Raw genomic sequence first — 19967 nt, 5'->3', positions numbered from 1 at the left:
AGATATATGATGTTATAGGAGGATTATAGCTCGGGGGTTCGAGCACGAGTGATTTCCAGCATTCACGAGTTATCGAGATATACGAGGTGAGTCTTCTCACTATACTGTACCTGGAAGGGTTTAACTGTGTGACCGGAAGGTCGAATATGATATGAGATATATGAATCATTTGTGATAAGTTAATCGTTATATGTGCCATGTATGATATGCTTGATATGGGCCGGAAGGAATTATGTTATGGGCCGGAAGGCGTTGTAAAATGGACCGTAAGGTTGTCGTGGGTAGGACCGGAAGGTTTGCCCAGATGGGACGGAAGTCCCCTGAGACACATGGACCGGAAGGTCAAGGCTTGGAAGGGCGTATGTGCGTAGATTGTATTTTGGGGAACTCACTAAGCATTTATGCTTACAGTTGTTGTGTTATGTGATTCAGGTACTAGCGAGGACCGTGACAAGGCGCCGGCATGATCGTACACACACTCGGGGAAAACTATTTTGTGATCTTTGTTATGTAATCGGTCGTGACAATATTGTTTACATTGGAACTTAAATAATTACTCGATGTTTTGATGTTTGTAAAAATGAAAAAAAAATTGGTTTAAAATTTCCGTCGTTACAAGTTGGTATCAGAGCCTTGGTTTGAGGGATTCGGGTACACCTTCGGGCGTAACTAAACGCAAACCGGGGATTGGAGAAAATTTTAATTAATAAATCAATAAAATTTGATAAGTGATTTTGAAGCAACCAAAGAAGGAGTGTGTACGGTCAGCCAGCGCCCGAACGGTAAAATCCCCAAAATACTCTTACAATATGTGTTATGAGATATGATATGATATGATACGCATGCTAGTAGACTAGGTATTCATATTAGGACTAGAGTGGCCTGATTTTGTGATGCCTTAGTCTAGGGAAACCTGCTTCTGTGAGGTGCTTTGAGAGTAAGGGGGTATCTAGTGCATGGCAAGAATAGAGTACTCAGGATTCGGGGCTTGGGGAGGAGGACTTGGGGTGAATACTGACGCGGTGTAGTTGGTAGTATTGGGCCCGTACTACTAAAGACACTGGGTCAGTGGGCAACCCAAGTAAGAATCCCTGGGTATCGGAGACTGAGTAGGACTCGTTATCGAGTGCGATTATGCCCGATAGAGTCTCTGATATTTTTATGTTGTATTTCAGAGACATCATGGTTGGACCACGCCACAGACCTGGTACGAGTAGTCTGACTGACGAGGAGCTTCGTCAGATGATTCATGAGGAGGTAGCTGCAGCGATCTGGGCTGAGATTCCGGAGATGTTTGGGTCTATTAAGACCACGTTGATGGAGACATTTGATGAGCGGTACGCCGTATTGATTGAGGCCACAACCGCTGCAGCTACCGCAGCTGTGGCCGCTGCTAGACCACAGGGAGCTGACTCGTTGCTGTTCCGGGAGTTCAGCAACACGAAGCCACCTGAGTTTGACGGGATGCAGGATCCGATCGTTGCGATGAGATGGATTGTTGATATCGAGGGGTGCTTCTACAGTTGTTCATGTCTGGAGCATCTGAGGGTACGGTTTGCCTTGAACCAGCTCCATCTGGGAGCAAAGGATTGGTGGAAGTTCGTGACGGCGAACTTCACTCTGGCAGAGGTTTCAGTTGTGACTTGGGAGAGGTTTACTACTATGTTCAGAGATGAGTACGTTCCCCAGGTGGAGAGGGAACGGTTGGTTCAGGAGTTCTTGACCCTCAAGCAGGGTAATGATTCTGTCACGGTGATCACGCGGAAGTTTCATGAGAGGGCGATGTTCTGCCCCGAGCAGGTGTCCACGGAGCAGGCTAGGATGAGTCGGTATTTGGGAGTGCTGAGGAGGGATATCCGGGAGTTCGTATCGAACTCGTCATATCAGACTTTTGCTGAGCTTCAGGCGAATGCTAGGAAGCATGAGATCGAGTTGGAGACCCAGGCCAGGGAGGAGGCCGAGTCTCAACGTGTGGATCGGCTGCCGGCTCAGTCTCAGCTGGCAGCCAAGCGGACCAAGTCCGTTGATTCGAGATCCGGAGGTCAGAAGGGCCGCACTTGCGGAAAGTGCGGCAAGGGTCACGAGGGGGCATGGCGACCGGGTGCTTGCTACAAGTGTGGCAAGGAGGGGCACATTGCCAGGGATTGCCCTATGGGATTCATGGTTTGCTTTCATTGCAACCAGATCGGCCATCGGAAGGCCGAGTGCCCCCAGCTCCGCCAGGGATCTATGCCTGCTGCCAGGATTACCGAGATTCGGCCAGTGAAGGCCGAGGCTTCGAAGGCTCGTGGGAGAGCTTTCCAGTTGACTACGGAGGAGGTCCGCGCGGCGCCTGATGTCGTAGCCGGTATGTATTCTTTCATGTATTTACCTTTATACTAAGATGTTTGTGCTTATATTATGATATGCGTAGGTACTTTTATTGTGAATTCTGTGCCTGCTTTGGTATTATTTGACTCGGGTGTGAGTCAGTCTTTTGTATCGTTGGCCTTTAGCCAACACATCGGTATTGATCGGGAGATGACGAGACGACCCCTGCGAGTTTCTATAGCAAATGAGAAAGTGGTATACGCCACTGAGGTGATTCGAGGATGCGTGCTCGAGATTTTTGGGGTCGAGTTCCCTATAGACTGGGTTCCTATAGCTATGGGGGATGTCTGCGTTATCGTGGGCATGGACTGGTTGAGTAAGTTTGGAGCAGTCATTGACTGCGAGAGACAACTTGTGACGATTCGAAACCCTAGTGGGGGAGTGCTTACGGTTTATGGCGAAGGGACCCGGTGTGGGTCGGCGTTTTGTTCGGCTGCCAGGGCAAGGTCGAGTTTGCAGCAGGGCTGCAATGGATTCATAGCCTACGTGATGGATACTCGAGTGGCCGCGGGGAGGCCCAATTCGATTGATGACGTTCCTGTTGTATGCGAGTTTTCGGATATGTTCCCCGAAGAGTTACTGGGTGTACCTCCGGAGAGGCAAGTGGAGTTTTGTATCGATTTGGTTCCGGGAGCAGCGCCCATCGCCAAGGCGCCTTATCATCTCGCTCCACCGAAAATGCAGGAGTTATCCTCGCAGCTTCAGGATTTGTTGGGAAAAGGGTTCATTTGACCGAGTAGCTCACCTTGGGGAGCGCCGATTTTGTTCGTCAAGAAAAAGGATGGTTCACACCGGATGTGTATCGATTAACGGGAATTGAACAAGTTGACGGTTAAGAACCGGTATCCGTTACCTAGGATCGACGATCTGTTCGATCAGTTGCAGGGGGCATCTTGGTTCTCCAAGATAGACTTGAGGTCGGGGTATCATCAGATGGGTGTTTGAGAGGAAGACATCCAGAAGACTTCTTTCAGAACTCACTATGGACATTATGAGTTTGTGGTGATGCCTTTTGGGCTCACCAATGCCCCGGCTGCGTTCATGGATCTTATGAACCGGGTGTGCCGGCCGATGCTGGATCGGTCGGTGATCGTATTCATCGATGATATTTTGGTGTATTCGAGGTCCAGGGATCAACATGAGGAACATTTGAGGGAGATTCTTGGGGTTTTGAGATCGGAGAGACTGTATGCCAAGTTCTCCAAGTGTGATTTCTGGTTAAGAGAGGTCCAGTTCCTCGGGCTTCTTGTTAACCAGAAAGGGATATTGGTCGACCCGTCCAAGATTGAGGCGGTGTTGAGGTGGGAGGTGCCGAGATCGCTTACTGAGATCAGGAGTTTTCTGGGTTTGGCTGGATATTATCGCAAGTTTATCAAGGACTTCTCCAAGATCGCCGTGCCACTTACTAGGATGACTCGGAAGGGTGTTATGTTTTCATGGGGACCGGAGCAGCAGTCCTCATTCGAGACGCTTCGTCAGAAATTGTGCGAGGCTCCGGTGCTTGCACTCCCGGAAGGGATGGAGGATTTTGTGGTATACTGTGATGCCTCTATATCGGGTTTGGGGGCAGTGCTTATGCAGAGGGGTCATGTGATAGCGTATGCTTCGAGGCAGTTGAAGCCTCATGAGTCGAGATATCCCACCCACGACCTGGAATTGGGGGCTGTGGTGTTTACCCTCAAGATCTAGCGACACTATTTGTATGGGGTTCGGTGTACGATATACACGGACCATAAGAGCTTGAAGTACTTGATGGATTAGCCAAATCTGAATATGCGACAGAGGAGGTGGTTGGATGTGGTGAAGGATTACGATTGTGAGATCCTGTACCACCCGGGCAAGGCTAATGTGGTAGCCGACGCGTTGAGCTGTAGGGCGGAAAGCGCCCTGATCCGAGATATTTGTATGAGATTGACGGTATTGATCCCGATTTTGGATATTATTCGAGGAGCTCAGGCAGAGGCTGCGAAGCCAGAACATCAGAAGAAGGAGCGGGTTGTAGGTCAGGTATCAGGATTTGTCACGGATGGTCGAGGGCTTATGACTTTTCAGGGTCGGATTTGGGTACCATTTGTGGGCGGTGCGCGTACTATTTTGATGGAGGAAGCACATTGATCGAAATTCTCGATTCATCCCGGTGCTACGAAAATGTATTTGGATCTAAGGAAGGAGTACTGGTGGCCCTGTATGAAAAGGGATGTCGCTTGGTTTGTCGAGAGGTGCTTGACTTGTCGGCAGGTCAAGGCCGAGCACCAGCGGCCGCACGGTAAGCTGGAACTGCTAAATATTCCCGAATAGAAGTGGGAACAAATTACTATGGATTTCATCACCAAGTTACCGCGGACTGCGAGGGGAGTCGATGCGATTTGGGTGATCGTGGATAGATTGACGAAGAGCGCTCATTTTTTAGCCATCAGTGAGAGCTCTTCTGCAGAGAAGTTGGCGGAGTTATATGTGAGGGAGGTAGTATTGCGGCATGGAGTGCCGATCTCGATTATTTCTGACCGTGATGTGCGTTTCACTTCCAGGTTCTGGAAGAAGTTTCATGAGGAGTTATGTACTAGGCTGCATTTTAGTACCGCATATCATCCCCAGACAGACGGTCAGAGTGAGCAGATGATTCAAACACTCGAGGTCATGCTCCGGGCGTGTGTGTTGGATTTCAGGGGTAGCTGGGATGCATATTTACCCTTGGAAAGGAGTGATTCGATTCAGGAAGAGGGGCAAGTTGGGGCCCCGATATATTGGTCCTTTCTGTGTGATCGCGAGGGTGGGCTGGGTAGCCTACCATTTAGACTTGCCAGCAGAGTTGGGGCAGATTCACGACACTTTCCATGTGTCGCGGTTGAGGAAGTGTATAGCCGACGAATCGGCAGTGGTTCCATTAGGGGATATTTAGGTAGATGCGAGCCTGAATTATGCTGAGAGACCAGTAGCCATCAGGGATCGGAAGATCAAGGTTTTGAGGAACAAGGAGGTACCCCTCGTGTTGGTTCAGTTGCAGCATCGGAAGGGATCAGTGATGACCTAGGAGCCGGAGCGTGAGATGCGTGAGCAGTATCCGTAGCTATTTGCATAGCGAGACTTCGAGGGCGAAGTCTTGTTCTAGTGGGGGAGAATTGTAACAGCCCGGATCTCCAGGTATCTTTAATTTCATATTTTTGGTATTTTGTGAGGGGACTCGGCGAGTTGGAGGTAGAACTCGCCGGGTCGGGTCGTGGTTTTGGGCGAAGGTTCGCGTCTAGACTCGGCGAGTCCAAGGGATGGACTCGGCGAGTCCGTGCTGTTTAATGAAACCCTAATTTTCCGGTCCTAAGCCCTATTTAAAGGACCTTATGGCCCTTAATTGCGGCCACCTTGTGCCTTCAGTGCACCAAAGCAGCTGAGAGTCCTTGTGAGTGAGATAAGAGGCTATTTGTTCACCAATTTGTGTGTTATTGCAAGAAAGGAAGGAGAAGATCAAGCTAGAAGAGTTGGGGAGCTTGGATCTGCTTCTATTTCATCAAGGGAAGCTTCTTGAGGTAACTTTCAGAGCTAATCTTCGTGTTTTGGTTGATATGTCAAATATAGGGTTTCTTCTTGCCTTATTTTACTTTTATTTGAAGTATGAAAGGTCCCATGGAGATATGGAACCTAGATCTGGACCTTAGTGTTGGGTTTTGAGCATTCTAACACTCCTAAGTGTACATGCAACCCTAAATACCTTGGATCTATGTTTTCTCTATTATACATGCAAATAAAAAACATCCAAGGTATTATCCTAATCTAGCATAAAAAACAATGAGTGTAACAAGATAGAATACATACCTCTTTGATGTAGAAAGTCTTCATGAAGCTTGAGTGCCTAGCCCCAATAGTGTGGAAGCCTCAAATGGAATCACAATCATCAAAACACTTAGAATAACTTGAGAGAGTTCTACACTTCATGAAATCGGCTAGCCCTTTGTTACTCTCACTAGTGGCCGATTTTTTGTCAAGAATAAGATCTTTATATAGTGTTACAATTAGGGTAAATCCTTAATTGTCATGGCTTTCCATTTCCTTGGATCCATGGGTTCAAATACACCATGGAGCATCCATGGACCATCCTATGGGTTTTAGCCCAACTTGATTATCAATGGAGCATTAGCCCACTATATAAGTATGGATGATTTACACAATCAACCCATATATTTAATTAGTCTTCTTTTGATCACTTAATTAATCCTAGATTAATTCTTGATCAATACTAATTAAATAATCTTATTATTCTTTTTATTAATATACTAGAACTTAATAACCATAAGTGTCTTATTTCTCTCATTATAGTCTATCCAAGTGCATGATGGTATGCAACCCAAATGGACAATGCCGGGTCGGGTCAAGTCTTACCAATTATAGTTATGGACTTAGACATTAATCCAACAGTCTCCCACTTGGATAAGTCTAAAACTATTATTGCGTATGACTTCAGGAACCAACTGGCAATCGTAGCTCTCAAAAGCTTCTGTCGAACTCTGACCTAGTAGATGAACTCTGATCTTGTCAATGACTTGTCCATTAGATAAGGGATCATATAATCCTCTGTTCTCATGATATCAGCCAGACAAATACATGGAACAACGTCATACTTATTGTCTAGCAGTTTGTTTCCCGATTTTCGATTTGTTTGACACAGAACTTAATCGAACACATCAATTCAGTTCTGACCGGCCGGTACATAGGTCACAACAAAATCATCGAGGGGCCCAGATATCGCTTCTATTATAGAAGGAACAGATAAACTTCGACTCATATACTTGTTCTACTACTTGTTGAATTGTACACAAAGGCACGTTTTATAACATCAAGTTACTGATGCGTTTACGTGCAATCAATGCACAACCAACTCATAGGTAACAACTCATATCTCTAGGTTTGAAAATTTATATGATATTACCATCTCACGATCACTCAAGATAAATTCCATGAAGTGATACAAGTGAGCGTGGGTTTATTCCAATACTCATAACTTATGAGCACTCATGAATGTTGTAGCAACCATTTCCATGACTAAACCCATTTAGCCATCTACAAACCCGATTCATGACAGTCTTGATTCATACCTACTTCCAACATATGAACGAATGTGGAGTGTTTAAATAACTTAGTCATTCAGAAAGAATAACCTAGCTATTTTGGAAGTCAAAACATGCAAAGTGAAACACAATAATAATCGAATCTAATATGGTCTCAGAACCCTTTTGAATATAAATAAAAACCACTTTTTATTTATCACCATATTGATTACACATTATTCAATGTTTCAAATAATCAACTTAAGACTTGAATAAAAACAACAGTCGTCCCATGCTCCTAGCATGTACACTTTGTTTTTCTAAACAATAGTTATGCCATACCCTAAGTATGCACACTATGTTTGTCTATGATCCTTACATTGTGATGTAGATCAATTGAACATGATTCCAGTAATACTCATTTCACAATCCCAAATCCTTATTGTAAATGTGAGAATCCCCGATTCCTATCATTAGCCAAAAAACTGTTAGATTTTAAACTTTTATGCAATGTTCCTCTTGTAATGATTATGCACAAAGTCACAAAAACCTTGTCACCAGTCATTACAGAGTATTCCAAAGAAGCTCAACTTCTATGGAACGGAAGTCTCATATTCAAAGTACATTGCTTTGAACATCCTTCTTGCATTAAGGTTTTATAATCTTACATAGATTGAATAACTTCCACCTATGGAGACATTTCCATAGTCCCATTTTGAATATCACTTCCAAACAAGAGTTACTTCTTTTCAGAAAATGTCAATATGGTCCTACTAAAATTAACACTATACTTCCAAATGTCCTTGAGCAACCAATCTTTGGAAAACCTCAGATTTTCCTCGATAATTGCTTAATCACTTTAGTCATATCCAGTTCTAGACATTTCCCTTCTAAATGCCATGAGCATTTGGAAAATTTAGAAAGGATGAATATTATAGCACATGAAATCGATCCTATATCCGAAGCATATGGGATACGATTCATGATGTTTGATATAAAGGCATGATACTAGACCAGTCTTTTACTACAATATTTTTTGATTTGCCATGTTTTCAAAATTTAACTATGAAGAGGGATGCCGTAATCATAATCGAATTTTGAAAACGCAATATATATAGAATTTCTTCAAGTTTGAACCATTCCAACACAAAATTCATATATATTCTTGACTAAAAATGATTAAAATCTCAATCTAAGCTTTAGAATTGAAATGAAGTATAATTTTCTCTCCCTTAATTATAGCAAAACAACTTTTCAACCCCTGCAACTTCACGGATTGAAACTTTATTTTCTATAATTAACATTGCTAGCTTGCAATACTAATCATAATATTCATGCTCCCACTAACATGATGATTATCAGCATAACACTTATGCTCCCACTAGCTCTGACATATTTTCAGAAATCTGCTGGACTTCTTAAATTTAGACTCATACATCCTTTCTTAGATAGCTCACATGTGTGTCTAAACAATTTTCAGAACTATGAAAAGGGATGCCGTAATCATAGTCTCAATTGCTTAGGCATTTTCATTTCTCACAAGTCCATGTTAGCGTGCCGGTTAACCACACGCGCTCCACTAACGACTTTTGAAAATGCAAATAACACAATTGCTATCTACGTAAAATCTACTTAGTGAAAGCGTTTCCTCACCATCATTTTCATGAATCGGAGAGAAACCTTATGACACTTAGATTTTATAGTGTATGAGTTCCTACCCATGCGAATTTGTCAAAACCATAATCACAAGATAAGGTTAGTGACAAATTCAGCCTTACATGGATTAAACTTATTCAATCTTACTTTCTTGTCACCTTGGTAGCACAAGGCCCACCAATGCTTCCAAGTTGAACTCTGATAACTCACATGCAAATCCAACTTATTTGAAGTAGGTACAGAAATGAGAATTATGTCAACACGATAGGTTGCAAACCTTAAGTCGTGTGCTAGTGATAAATTAAAGGTTTTACTCTTGATTAAATCTTGAAACTCCTTCAGGATCTTTAAGGCTCCCACTATCCCCTTGACATATAAGTTTTCCTAGTCAAGAACTATTCCTTGACAAAACAAATATTCAAGGGATAGTGCGGATTCTTATCAAGACTAACACTTCACACAATTGGTCTTAGTTGGTCTTTGTCTCATCCAAGACATCACAACTTACCAATCTCAAATGTACAAGAGTAGAAACATTTCACACTACATTTGATAAGTGTTTTAAACCTTACTTTATGTCACTCAATGTAACAATCTTGGAGTATGACTCTAAGAATTGTTTTGGAACGAAGTATGACTCATCTCCTTGATCTTAACCAATCCAACAATTCATGACCTCTCTTCTTAGCCATAACAATGCACTAAGACGTCCTTAGAGTATGAATTTGTGATATGGTTTCTATATCATTAAGATGATCATAAAACTGATACTAAAGTACTCTCCCATCTTTTCAGATTTGAGAAACTTTTATCTTTCTGCCTAATTTGATTCTTCTCATTTGTTTTGCCATACATTGTATCCTTTCCAATGTTACAGAATTATACTTAACCTTATAAGTATAATCATATTTACAAAGCTTTAGTAAATCATGACAAATCAATCTTTGTGGTGGACCTTGACCAGTGCACACCCAGTGTACCTAATTCCTTAGTCCTTCAATTGACTCACATATACATGTGATCAAAGAATTAGTCTTAATTTTTCAAAGATGAAAATTCTCATTCATCATACAATACAACTTGTATGATTCCAAGTTTCTGTCCAATTGAAACTTGGGTGATGAAAAACTTTCTTCATTTGGTAAATTCAGACACTACCACAAATGAAAGAATCAAATCCATTTTCCAATATTGCTATTACTGGAAACATATAAGCAACAATTTTCCACAGATGCCATTGTAAGGATATTTTTTTAAAATAAATAAAATTAAAACCCTTTTTTTCTTTTATTTTAAAACTTTGCGGAAAAACTTATTCTTACAATCCACATGAAAACCTTGTTGTTATCTATTCACAAGCAATATATTATAACTCCTAAGAAGTAGCTCAAGAATCCGATCTTCAAACTACGCGATAGAAATCCATCTACGCGATCAGATTCAGCATATTCTTTCTTTAAGTTTCTTTACCTTTTCTTTGCTTCTTAAAACATCACCATGTGACCCAGTCAGATCATGTATCAAGAATCTCATAATAGAAACTTAACAGAGTTAGATAGTCGACTTTACCTGAAGTAGAGTCAAACTTATCGACTTTAACATCCTTAGGTAAATTATGGCAGCTTTGCAACCAATGCCCCTTTCTTTGGCAATATAAACATATGGACCCTTTGATAATGGTACATGGGAATATCACAGACTTAGTTTTTCTCTTTACCATTTGGTCAACCGAGTTGACTATGGCCGGTCCCTTTCCATTGGGAAGAGAATGCTTTTCTAGATTTCCTGTGTCACTATTGTCAATGTCCATCAAGTTTTGAGGAAGTTGATCTTAACAAATAGATAAAATCATTAAGGGTCTTGTCATAGTCTTTTTCATAGTAGTCCCAAAGAGACTCACTATGTTACTAAGAAAGTGATTGAACATCTAACTTTCACGAGACTTTGACACCCAACTCTCTCGGCTTGTCAATATGTGACTACATCTCCAAGATGTGACCACACCAAGACCTTTACTTGCCAATAGGGCTCGAATGACTTTAAAATTTTCAAGAACTTGTGGGTGAGGGAGAATAATTAGAGGAGGTGGAAGAAGTGAAGCATGATGTTGAGGAACATCATCTTCAAGAGATTTGGGAAGATCATAAATGTCTAAACCAAACATGTTTTGGGAGATATTCAAGATAGTTGATTTAAAGTCCTTAATATAACATCATCTTCAAGAGATTTACGATCAGAACCAACTTACTCTTCCTTTAAGCTTCCTTTCTTTTCTTCGATTCAGAGCTAATCTTCATGTTTTGGTTGATATGTCAAATCTAGGGTTTCTTCTTGATTTATTTGACTCGTATTTGAAGTATGAAAGGTCCCGTGGAGATATGGAACCTAGATCTGGACCTTAGTAGGGCCAGAAGGCCCTAAATGATATGCTTTATGTCCATTCTTTTGAGTTGGAGACTAGGGTGGCCATATTAGAGGTTATTTCCCCAAAAAGAGCCTTGTAAGTGTTGCATGGCGGCCAAGACTGAGACTTTTACGTGATAAATGAGCTTGGGAAGGCCAGATCTATGTGTGTATGGAATGGATCTGACCGCAGAAGCAAGTTTTAGCTGATGCATGGCATGGACTCACCGAGTCTGAAGAACAGACTCGACGAGTAGCTTGAAGATTGTCCTTAAAACCACCTAGTGAGTAGTCCTACCGAGTTGTGGGTGACTCAGTGAGTCACAGAGAGTCAGAGAGGTATTGATAGGTGGACCAAGTCGAGTTGGGACTCGCCGAGTTGTCCTTGCGACTCAGCGAGTTGAGTCGCAGTGGCCCCGTGATTCATGACCAGGTGGAACTCGTCGAGTCGGGGGAGTACTCGACGTGTCAAAGGGAAAATCATTGCGAGTTGTTGAAAACACGTAGACTCGCTGAGTCGCTCTAGTGCACTGGCCGAGTCCGGTCAAATTGACCAATGACTGTGGACCGAAGTTGTCCAGTGTTGACTTGATAGGGATGGTCAACCTTAGTGGTACAAGTATTAATTATAGATATATGATGTTATAGGAGGATTATAGCTCTGGGGTTCGAGCACGAGTGATTTCCAGGGTTCACGAGTTATCGAGATATACGAGGTGAGTCTTCTCACTATACTGTACCCGGAAGGGTTTAACTGTGTGACCGGAAGGTCGAATATGATATGAGATATATGCATTATGTGTGATAAGTTAATCGTTATATGTTCCATGTATGATATGCTTGATATGGGCCAGAAGGCATTATGTTATGGGCCGGAAGGCGTTGTAAAATGGACTGTAAGGTTGTCGTGGGTAGGACCGGAAGGTTTTCCCAGACGGGATGGAAGTCCCCTGAGACACATGGACCGGAAGGTCAAGGCCTGGAAGGGCGTATGTGCGTACGTTGTATTTTGGGGAACTCACTAAGCATTTATGCTTACAGTTGTTGTGTTATGTGTTTCAGGTACTAGCGAGGACTGTGGGAAGGTGCCGACGTGATCGTACACACACTCGGGGAAAACTATTTTGTGATCTTTGTTATGTAATCGGTCGTGACAATATTGTTTACATTGGAACTTAAATTATTACTCGATGTTTTGATGTTTGTAAAAATGAAAAAAAAAAATTGGCTTAAAATTTTCGTCGTTACAGCCATAAACTCCAAACAATAGTGCCAAATGGTGCTATAAACTCTTCTAAAGCCTTGTACACTAGCATAGTTTAGTTCCTAGTTAAATTAGGGACTTGAAAACACCACAAACACCCTCCCAAGGGAGATTATGGCCGTAATCTCCAAGGGATATGGTCCCAGGGCCGTGAACTCCTTAAAGGAGTTAAAAGGAAGCCCTAATACCCTAGTCAGCCTTGGAGCACTTCACCACTGAAGTTGTAATAGCTTTTAGCTTCATTTAATGACCCTATAGAGAGTTTACGGGTAGGAGTTTACTCCCCTGGGCCGTAAACTCCAACACATATGGTCTTTTGACCATAAACTCCCATAAGAGGTCTTGCACTCCTTTGTTGCAACCCATTAGCCTCCTAGCACTTGACCAAAAGTGTTTTCCTCACATTAGGATGTTTATACATGTTTAATTAGTGTTATAATCACTAATTGTTTATATACATATGTCTTCATATGTAATTAGGACCATTGTGTGTATCTAAAGTCTTCACTTGACACCTAGCAGTCCTACCTCTTCAGTTCATCCGTATCACCCACAACAGGTGAGTTCATACCCCTTAATCAATGTTTTAACTATTTTTAAATGTTTTATGGGGGGGATACAAGTAGAATCATGCTAGTTATTATATCAATCACGTTTGATTAATAAGCAGCATTCAAATGATTTACTACTCATTATCCGTTTTACCAAACCGTTTCCTTCAAGTGTTTTCATAAACACTTTATATGTTTAAAACTCCCTATTAAACTGTACATTTTACTCTGTATGTTTCATTTCAAACTCATTTACAATTGTGTTTCAATCAAATGTTCCTTTATACTTAAACTGTTTTATCAAACCCACGCTTTCAAAATGTTTTATAGATTGACATCAAGTTGATCATTTCTTAGATAATAATTATGTTCAAAGGTTTTACGAAACTTATTTTATGCTTTTATATTATCAATTGCATGCCTATATATGTATAGTTATATAAGAAATGTTTAAAAGACTTAGGAAGGCTATCCACCCTATTTCCTTTTCGCGCTTGAGATGTGGTCTGGTGGGATATCGGGTACCCGTCCGAAGGCCGTTTAAATATTAGTTATATATCATGTGTACATATATAGTCATAAAGGTTCTTCCAGTTCATTTAATACCCTTGGGTAGCAAGGGTATACACCCATGTTCATACGTACCAGTTACATTACTAGTAAGCTACCATAGGGGTAGTTTAGGAAGATACTAGAACTACTATTAGAACACGATATCATACAATGAGTCAGTTCATTCATGAGTCAATACTTGCTAGATAAAGAGAGAACACACGTTACAGCTAGCACACACAGAACATTACAACACATTACTATACATTTACATGAGTACATTTATATGATTACATTTACATGAGTACATTTACATAAACACGCTTACATGAATACATTTACATAAACACGCTTACATGAGTACATTTACATATATAATATATGATGAGTTATTATTACATTTTATATGTATAGATTACGTTATATAATCCTTATTCTTATCTTTACCTTGTGATACAATCACAGAATCGACAAGATATATTGGATTTAATATCCTAGTACCAAAGGATACTTTGCGGGATTAACCATTCCTAGAATCTCTATTAGCTACAAAGATAAAATCACATCCTCGGATGTCAATGGTTGATACCATTACAGGTATACTTTAAGGGATTAACTATTCCTACACCCAGCTGTTAGCAACAGAGGTAAATGTACATCTACGGATGTCTTAAGTTAACATTGTTAGTTACCCTAGTACCAAAGGGTAATACTTAGGTTAGTTATATTATTTCCTTTATCTTGTGACTCATTCACATAACCGATGAGATGAATTATATTTGAGTATCCTAGTACCAAAGGATACAATTTCTTATAATAATAATAATAGTAACACTGTCGGGTCTTGGTAGAAGGCTACATTCAGAGCAGTTAGGTCTTGGTAGAAGACTCCCTTTTGTAATAGTAGGAATCATAGGGATTTCTAGGGTTTTTCAAACATTTACAGTTGTTCTACAAACATTTTCATACTTATACGATCTTTCTTTCAAAACAATGTCAAGCCTTTAATTACAAGTTTTACAAATTAAGACACATTAATACTTATGATCTCACAAGCTTTAAAGCTGATACTCTCTTTCAAAATAACTTGTATCCTCAGGTCAACGATAGACAGGTACCGATGCAAGGTTTAGAGAAGATGGAGCCCGATCAAGACTCATCTTTCATTTTGATTATACTTAGTGTCTATTTTATAATTTGACAGAACACACTTGTATCAAAATTATATTATTAATGCAATGGATGATGTTGTTGCTTCTTTACTACTTTTCATTGTTGTGATACTGTACATGACATCCTCCGACCCAGAACGTTTCCGCCGTTCTTGGTTTTGGGGTGTGACAGATTGGTATGAGACCATTGTTTATAGTGAATTAAGTATATCAAGCCATAAAAGATATACTAACTATAATTACATAAGGGATTAAAAATACTCTGACCAAGAGTTTATACTTTAAATAATAAAATATTTAATTAAGTATACGTGCCTGCATTCATACTAAAATCAGTGTCACTAGGACAGTACAAAAGAATTACGATTGTTGGGAAACACAGGTGGGCTTAGAGACATATGGTCAAAACTGGGAAGATATAGCCTGATCACCTATATTATTCAATGGTTGACTAGCATGTGCCTAAGTTTAATTGTTTGGTTGCAACAAGTCTAAAATCTTACCAACCCTACCACAATGAGAATAGTAGAACATAACATTAAACTTAAAATACTATAGGAGTATTTGGTGTTACTATAAGTACTTTATACTTGAGAACTAAAACGGGATCTTCGTTACTAAGTTGATAGTTGCTAAGTGGATACACTAAGGCTATATGTAATTAGGATGTTATAGACTTAGAATATGTGAAAACTTTTACTTTACCCCTATTCTATGTGAATTTGGAGTTAATGTCACTTATTCGAAGGCCTATCCTGTTTCGATTACGTATAACTGGTATGCACTTCACAAATAGCGATGTAACTAATGAAGATTTTATAAATAATTATCTAGACAGTTTCATCTAATAATTATTTTCTCACCCCAATTCTCGCGTAGATAACATGGTTGGACTCCATCCCCACGACAACCAGTACCTTCCGAACGAAGTCATTGCTGGATGGTTTGGAGAAGAACCAAAGAATGATCATCCGATTCCTTTAAATGATCACCATGATGAAGACCTTTCGGATGGTGCTAACTCTAAACCCGAGGTTGAGAACCTACACCCGGTAGCTCCCATTCCAATTCTTAACCCTCGTCCGGCTTTTCATGGCCCAACGCCTCCATGGGTTGAATGTTTGGAAGCATGGAGCGAAGATCAAGACCAACCTATGCCGTTTAATGGAGACCGAAGCTTCTACAACGTAAATGAAGGGAGCACAGCAAATAGAGTTCTACCAATCCTGATCCGTAGAGTTGCCCGAAACGAAATTCAGGGTAGGATAGCCCTACGTCGTATCGAGGAAGTTGAAACCAATGGAGGGATGCATATCCTTCGCACCAACAACCTTGAACATGCTCATGAGAGATCTGAGAGAAACCACAAAACCCTGCTGGAAGCACTAGCTGAAACCCGAGCCGAAGTCATTGAGCTCCTAGTACGTAAGAGGGTATACGAAAGATACATGCTTGGTATGGAACGTCAACTGGATGAAATGAGAGTTCACCAGAGGGATGACCATCGCCGGTAGTAGACGCTTTACTTTATTTTCCTTGTTAAAAAGGAATCGTTTTTTTGTCTATACCCGATGTGGCATTTTCTATGAAACTACCTTGTACTGTAAGTACTTTTGGTTAGGTCTTTATGCTGTTAAGAACTATCTTCTTTGGATCTGATGTAAGACCTTTACAAGGTCATTTTCCCCAACTTTTACGTCATAAATATCAAAGATTTTGATAGTCGGCTAACTTCTGTGTCATTCTTCATTCAAGTACTTTTATCATACTTTCATTGGAGTCTATCTGAATTCATGCTTTAGTCAAGTCATTGTACTATAGTAATTTAGCTCCGGAGACATCTCCAGGTCTCTTTTAATGGTTGGATCATGTTATTCACCAACCAATGATACCTCGGCTTGAACGACAAACGTCTTGAGACCATTCTATGAACTTACTTCTACTCATTACTAGGACTGCATCATAGGGATGTAGGTCAAACCTTCGCGAACACACTTCCAATCCGTACTAAGACTGCATCATAGGGATGTAGGTCAATCTTTCAAGAACATAGTCTTGCTCTTTACTTAGACAATCGAAGTACATCTAGGGTCAACCAGAATCGCTCACAAAACCCTTATCTTTCGTGTTACAGAATCATGTCATCATCCAGAAACAATCAGTCGAACAACAAAACCCCTATCCTCCATATCGACGCCGCTACATTACAAGCTGCAGTAGTAGCTGCTGTGACAACTTTCCTTACACACATCAACACAGGCAACACAAGCAATACTGACAAAGGAGTCGAGAGTTCCGATGGTAATGCCAAATAGGGAAACCAACAAATGGCAACAGTCATGGACTTGCGAAGCTGTAAGACCGAAAGGAAGAGACGATATCATAAAGCCCTAAAGGAGTGCAAGAGAGCCCAAAGACTTGCCATGCCACAGCCACAAGTGGCAACTCCTGCAGAACGCTTTAAAAAGCAATTTCCAAGGTGGAGTAATGAGTAAGGCACTCGTGTCCACATAACACTTGCTAAACACCGCACTCACACCAACAATGCCAGTACTAGCCAGTCATGCCACCAATGCGCTGAGATAGGGAACTTCCAGAAGGATTACCCTATAACAAAGAACTCTGGCGCAGATGGGAAGATTCTTAGGATCACAGCTACAGGAGAACCTGCTCCGGAACCCACGTTAATGTAATTTAGGCATTTCGTTGTAATAGACTTATAAACTATCCGAAACTAGTGCAACTAGAGTCTTACCTTTTGCGAGATCCTGTCTGTATAGGGATGCTCGTGATGCGTATACTTGTCTTTTGTAGTATACCTTATTCGCAGCAATAGTCTTGTAGTAAGTCTAAAGTATTGTAACTCTGTTCATGTCTTGTAGTAAGTCTAAAGTAATGTAACTCTGTTCATGGTTGCACGGTTGTGTTTTGTCTGTAAGTGCCTTATCTTCAAATCTAATGTCTTCAAGTTTCTGTATGATTCCAACATTATCGTACGACTCGATTCAAATTGATCCTCAAAAAAACAGCTTCATACGTACATCTCTTTGTCAGTAAACATCGTTTTAGCGAAGCCGTCATATCAGAACACCGAAGTATGCATGCATGGAGTACCTCATAGTTCTTTTCTTTTTCCGAAGAAATCCCCGAAGTACCACTCGTATAGTACGTCAAGTTCAATCCAAAGATTCATGCGGTTGATCTATCACTAGGGAATGTATACATAAGGGTAATATGTAATAAAGGTTCTACAGGTTTAGAATTGATGATTCCACTTTAACTTCTTTTTCCCCGATGGGATATGAGCTTAAAGAAGAATCAGTTATTCGACTACCTTTTCAATCATAATTATATACGACTCGTATACACGAGATTGTGATTTTGAAACCATGTATGAATCCTAAACATGAACTTCAGGACGGAGACTGCCCAAGACTATGAGTAATCGCAACGTCATGTGAGCAAACTTAGAACCCCGTACGACTTCCGTAAACAGATTGCCCTACAGCCTAAACACCTACGGAGATACGATAACAACCCGGACAACTTATCGAACTACATAGAAATAGAATTAGAAGACTAGGCTTCTCACCCTGGAGAACCCCGGTCATATTCTTCCAGAGATCGACAGATTTCATTGTATGTACCTCGGCTATCGAGGACTCCGTCAAGATTTTTTTTCAATAGAAATCGTTATCTCTGCCTCGCATAAATGATTTGGTTGAGCAAACGCTAGGAAAGAATTACTTTTAGAAATGGATCTGATATCCGAATATCACCAGCTCGAGTGTTAGGGAAGGATGTCCGGAAGACTACCTCCCGAACTCGATGCTGACACTTCGAGTCCATAGTGATACGCTTCGGATAGGTCCAATACACCCATAGTATTCATGAGCTAAATGAGTAGGGTACATCTTTCTTACTTGGATCAGTTCGTCATTACTCCATGTAATGAATTACTTATCTACCCTTGTAGTAGGAAGGAACCCATGGGAACATTACCTTCAGAGGTACTTTTCGTGAAGTTCCCTAGTCACGAGTTTTGAAATTGAAGAGTCAAATTTCTATGACACACTGTTAGTGATGTGGGAAATTTTGAGTACTCTTACAATTTGTCAAAACCGTTGAGAATTTGTCGAAACCAAAGACGCCGACAGTCATTCGCCAAATTCTAGGTCTTACCGACCTACTGTCATAGTTCATTCAAAACCCCTCACAAATTACAGAAACCTTTACAACTCTGACCCAGCAAGGGGTTGCCCTTGACTGGGAAGTTAAACAAGAAAAAGAAACCTTGGAGATTCCAAGTGAGTGACCAAGTTCTTTTGGAGAACTCACTCTGGGAGGGTTCCATCATAATGACTTCCCGATACAGCTTCAATACTTATAATCCAATAATCCATTCAATGCAATACAACTTCCCGATACCTTCCGGTGTGATGAAAGTTTCACTTATTACATTTAGGGAGGGTTCCATCATAATGACTACCGGGTCCATCATAACGACTGTCGGGTGCTGGAGTGGATGGGGTCATGGCAACATAGGTCGCACCCCTTTGTTTTTGATCGGAGGGATCTTGTGTTGATTGTATTTTCTTTTAGCTCTCAGACTTTTGTTCATCATTACTTCCTTTGGTTGACTCAGGAAAAGGGTCCATTTTGCCTTGGCGGATTCTATAGTCCACCAATGTTCGAGCCAAACGTTTGGCACTGTCAAACGTAAGAGGATTCGATGCTAATACGATTCCTTGGATTAGAGAAGATAGTCCCCATATGTATCTCTCTACCTTCTTTCTCTCTGGGGTAACCATCTGAGGGTATAGTGTATCCAAATCAGTGAATCTATCGGTGTATGTTACAATGTCTAAGTCTGCGATGGTAAGATTCCACAGCTCATGCTCTAATTTTTGTGCTTCACCCCTTGGGCAGTACTCTTCCAGCATCGTCTCCTTTAGATTTTCCC

Source organism: Lactuca saligna, chromosome 5, assembly GCF_052625555.1.
Source record: "Lactuca saligna cultivar CGN05327 chromosome 5, ASM5262555v1, whole genome shotgun sequence".
Lineage (NCBI taxonomy): Eukaryota > Viridiplantae > Streptophyta > Magnoliopsida > Asterales > Asteraceae > Lactuca > Lactuca saligna.
The sequence above is the reverse complement of the archived record's forward strand: the minus strand, read 5'-3'. Positions refer to the sequence as shown.